This window comes from Patella vulgata, chromosome 9 (genome assembly GCF_932274485.2).
Source record: "Patella vulgata chromosome 9, xgPatVulg1.2, whole genome shotgun sequence".
Taxonomy (NCBI): domain Eukaryota; kingdom Metazoa; phylum Mollusca; class Gastropoda; family Patellidae; genus Patella; species Patella vulgata.
In genome coordinates this window covers 41,941,643-41,946,542 of record NC_065887.2, presented here as the reverse complement: position 1 = coordinate 41,946,542, position 4,900 = coordinate 41,941,643, and the positions used below count along the sequence as shown (strand labels likewise).

Genomic DNA, 4,900 nt, shown 5'->3' with positions numbered 1-4,900 from the left:
ATTCCAATGTATACACAAGACCTCGGTTTTCCGTCTCATCCGAAGGACTAGACAGCTGTCCTTGTCAGGCCCTCCGTTCTGCACCACTGACAAGGGGAAACTACGTCGGAAAATCCCGTGAACTTTCTCGGCCGATTTCGTCAGCGAGAGGAAATTAAACTAATTGTATTTAAAGAAAGAATCACGTCCGTTGATGAAGTGGGAGAGCTGATAATCTGTCTTAGTTTGATATCAAAACTAACATATACACGATAACCAACGGGATAAAAAAAGATCTGGAGGGATTAATTTATGTCATCAGTTTGTTCACTTGCTAATGGCGGCGGTTTAAGTCGATTAGCTTCACACAAGTATATAAATGACTGTTCAAAAAAATAATTTCACAAAAGGAAAGACTCGGTAGTTCAAATTACAGTCCCAAGCCACCTGGTTACAGTGCGTCTCTGTGAATCTGTCAGCCCTGGCAAACAACATAATAGTCTGACTCTGTCCCCGGATTATGCTCTGGCGCGGATGTCGGCCGTAGCTATACATAGTGAGAAACACCAGGTCCATGGTGGCTGGATGTTAGTTCTTTCCACACCCCAAACCAACAAACCTGCAGATATTCAGAAATCTGAATCGCGGTATGGTTTAAACGTAACCGTTTGTACAATATGCCCGCACCATTTATTTTTTGAATTTGTAAGTATGGAGAGATGCTAATTGTAGGCCGGTTGGGCAGGTTCGGGAATTTCCGAAGTCCACAGTGGCCGCTTTATATAACCCTTTTTAGAAGACTGAACTTGGATCCAATTTACCTTTTTTTTTACCTCTCTTAAAAGGGTTAGGGTTAGTATTCCACAAAATACTCATTTATATGAAGCGGCCATTGTGGACTCCGGAAATTCCCAAACCGCCCCAACCGGCCTGCAATTAGCATCTCCCGTAAATATGCAATTGATACATTTTTTTTTTTACCTCTGCCAACATCTTCATATGCCTTAAGTATATTTGTCTGTGTTAATTAAGGCCGTTAGAATACAATGCAAATATAATATGAAATGAAATAGAGTTTAATGTCTTAAATTCCTGCATCAAATGGATCGACCAATGGCAGACATGGTATTGTAATAAAGGGGAATATTGCAAATAGCCGCGCTACGGTCGACTCAAGGTCTAATTTCAAGGTGGGTGTGTGTTGGGGGTATAGGGGGCAAAGAGTATTGGGTCGTTTGTCCGACCCCATGGGCTTTCTTCGCGTCCTCCGGTTTCCTCCAACTGCTACAGAACCTTACGCGCAAGATGATTAAAATTGAACCCCATTGTTATGCTAGTCCCGAAATGACCTGGTTTGTATCGAGTGGGCGTTAAACCCCATCTCTATCTCTCTCTGTTTTGATTTCCATCAGTCCGACGATTTTTAACGGGTTCCCAACTGGAGTACATGTATTTTGTTAGCTAGCATGTGAAACATGGGTTGTTTTTGGTTAGTGCTAAATGATAAGGCCAGCTCAATTTTTCGTCATTGGTCACGAGATGTAATCAGGGCTAGCGCTAATCCTAACCCTAATTATGAACCCTGGGCCTAGCCCCAATGCTAACCCTAACCCTTACCTGCAAACTTGCCAACAATCACGAGCCCTAACCTTATTTACATATCAGCGACCTTGACAAAAATAGAGCTGGCCTTAACAAATAGATTTAGCCGTTTGTTTTTCTATAAGCCACGGTGCAGTTATATCTTTGATCGCCATGATCATGATGCTGGCTATTAAGGCTGACCTTAAAAATATCTTTGTTTCACCAAACCCGACCCACAATCGAGGAGAAGGGTCGGTAGGTCGGGTTTTTTTCAGATTTTTTTTTTAAGAGCTAATTTGACAGCTTGATAATTTTCCGGGTGCAAACATTCGTCTTCTTTTATTGGCAAACAAATCAATGACATCGGCATCGGGATTTTTCTTGATGCACGACTCGCACACAAATTGCGACAAACTCACGTTTGAAACTCCCTCAACACGTTTTTAACGATCGTGCGGGTTGTGCCTTTATTTTTCTCGAAAACGGATATTGAAAATATCGTCGTCATGTTTAAAACGACGCCCCACAGACATAGAGGCAGAATCATTTCGTGGGAATGGACGTGCTTTCGTCTGCAACCATTTTGTTGAGAAGCGACACCTATGACGCTTTCGTCTTGATCAACCAGTTTCAATAATGAATCAAACCATAGCCATAATAAAGGGAAATAACTCTCGTGATATATTTCAGGTTGACACACAAAATAAAATAAAAAGATCGCGGAAAAGTGCAATAAAATAATTTAAGTCGGGGGTGGTTTTAGTTAGTCGGTCGCGTTAGGCGAAACAAAGATATTTTTAAGGTCAGCCTAACCTCTTGTGTCATAATCAGAATTTATTACAGAGATGTTAACTCCCATACAATAAACCCAACGAAACACAATGAAACATTTTATTGCTGCTACAAGATACGGCCATACAATTTACCGTGGAATGTGTAATGTTGAGAATGGGCTGTATTTGTTTTTTATTTTATTTTCCGAATCCAGAATTACATGTAGTTAACCCTTTAAAACGCCCAGCTACGACTTGGTAAAACTTTTCAAAGTTAGGATTGTTTGGCAAACAAACGAAAGAATCCCCATTATAAATGAAATGAAATGGGGTTTAACGTCCTACTGTTCTGCTCCGACTGGGCTAATGAAAACGGGTATACACCATACAGTGTGCTATGAGGAAAATTTTGCCCGGGCAGTGGCACTGTAGCCTACTCTTACATTGAATTCCAACTGCCAAGGGATCTTTTACGTGCACGCCAATATGTACGCGGGACCTCAGTTTTTTGCACCATCCGAATGACTAGACAGCTGTCCTTGTCAGATCCCCCCCCCCCTGTCCTGCACCACTGACAAAGGGGAAACCACGTCGAAAAATCCCAATGAACTTTCTCAGTCAATGCAGGGATCGAACACGCGACGTCCGGGGTATAATGTCGAGTCAGTGTCTTACCCATACACTCCTCATTATAAGACACATTTTGCTGGATATAACTCTCCTTGTTCCTGATACGAACGTCAATAACAAATCTACTCCACCAAAATGTTAAATCATCCGATATAAACCCCTATCTTTAATATTCTCTAGATTTATGACTCCAACCCAAATTGCAGACCACATCCACATATCCCATTCATGTTAGACGTTAGCGATACAAGTCAAGGGAGATAACACTTGTTGCAAAAAATAGACTTTTCTAATAACCTTCCTGACATGTACATCGGATTGACTGAATCGTCAAACCGACCCCAAATATCCTTTCTGGCGAATATGCAGCGAAAACTAATTTTGTTAATACGACAGACTAGAGTACACAAAAATGATAGCCATACAAAATTTAGATCTGGGATTGAGATCTTCTTATGCATATTAAAAAAGTTTCTTGTGCGTTCTAATTATCTATGGCTGTAATTCCAGAGAAGTGATAAGTCGATTATTATTTTTTATTACAATAGCACTAGTGTTATTAGTGTATAACTACCGGTTATCATGCAAGAGCCTACTCCCACATTTTGCAAGAGATGGGCAGATAACAAACTAAAAAAACAAAAGGGACCCTATTCCACAATGTTACGGTCCGACATGCATTAATAGCAAAAGGATTCGAAGTTTCGAACCGTGATCGGATAAACACTGTGACCTTAAAATCGTAAACTTATCTTGACATTCTTCATATTTTGCTCACAAATGCCCACAAATTATCTTTACTCATTCGTAACTTCTTCTTAGCTATATGCTACCGAATCGCCACGAATTTTGAGTCCATTCCCGAATTTTACGGAGCCACGAATGACCACGAATGTCAAAGATAGAATACGCAAACAAAAACGTTCGTGGTCGAGCTACGAACTGCTACGAATAACCGTCTACGATTTATCTATGAATCGGAAAAAGTTTGGATTCTGGACAATTCGTGACATTCGTAGTTTACGTGGATCCGAAGCCGTACATTAAATCATCTGAAAGAGTGGACACAAACTCAAACGTAGCCTAGAGCTAATATCAGTTATAACACCAAAATATTTTCCCCAACATTTTTTTTTTTTCACTTTCAAAATCATTAATAAGTTTTAATTTCGTCTATATTTAGGCCTACGAGTATTATTATTTATTTTTCTCGTGTCCTCGTTGACTTGCGATTTAACAGTTTGTTAATATATTTAAGCAGTAAATCATTTTGTCATCATATTCATAGATAGGCCTAAATGATTTTCACTTTCAAAAATATTTGACTTTTTTAATGTCTTTAATTTTGTTAAGTATAGCCTATGTCTACCGTATTAATTATTCGAATCTGCTTCCATTTAATAAAATAAAAAGTTTATTTGATCTATGAATGTAAGACATATGAAACGGGGTATAACCGCATTACAAAACAGTATACTAATGTTTGGATATGGCGGCCATTTGGGGCAGAGATCTATTCTCAAAGTAAGAAAAAGATGGGTCTCTGCAGAATGGTAACAGTACTGAGATGGCGCGAAACTTATTTGCTTTCGTTTGAAAAACCAAATTACTCCCGTATAATGCGCGAACTATTTACACTACAAATGAAAACAAACTGTTAAAACGCTGCAGTGCATCAAACGAACTTGTCTGTTTGTTCTATGTGTACAGAAACAATATACTGATGAATTTAGTGTATTGAATGTTACTGTCATCTACTAAAATTCTCAGAAGTTTTGACAGCTTTGCCTGTCTTCGTCACTTGAAAGATTACACTAGATTGGTTCAAGTTATAGCTATATGACGTCATGATATGCACTGTGACCAATCAAAACTAGCGTTAGATATTTCGCCGGCTGAAATGCGGTATCAGATTTTCACTACCAACTGTATTC

The 4,900-nt window shown here is 39.2% G+C and overlaps 1 protein-coding gene across 1 annotated transcript in view; it reads right to left on the bottom strand.

Moving 5' to 3' along the window:
- Positions 1-1,980: 1,980 nt before the first annotated feature.
- Positions 1,981-4,900, bottom strand: part of LOC126832274 (DNA primase small subunit) — a 49,288-nt gene continuing 46,368 nt past the window's right edge. Inside the window, exon 14 of the transcript XR_008789228.1 lies at positions 1,981-2,371. The gene's annotated coding sequence lies outside the window, so the exon portion shown is untranslated. The remainder of the gene's footprint in view (positions 2,372-4,900) is intronic.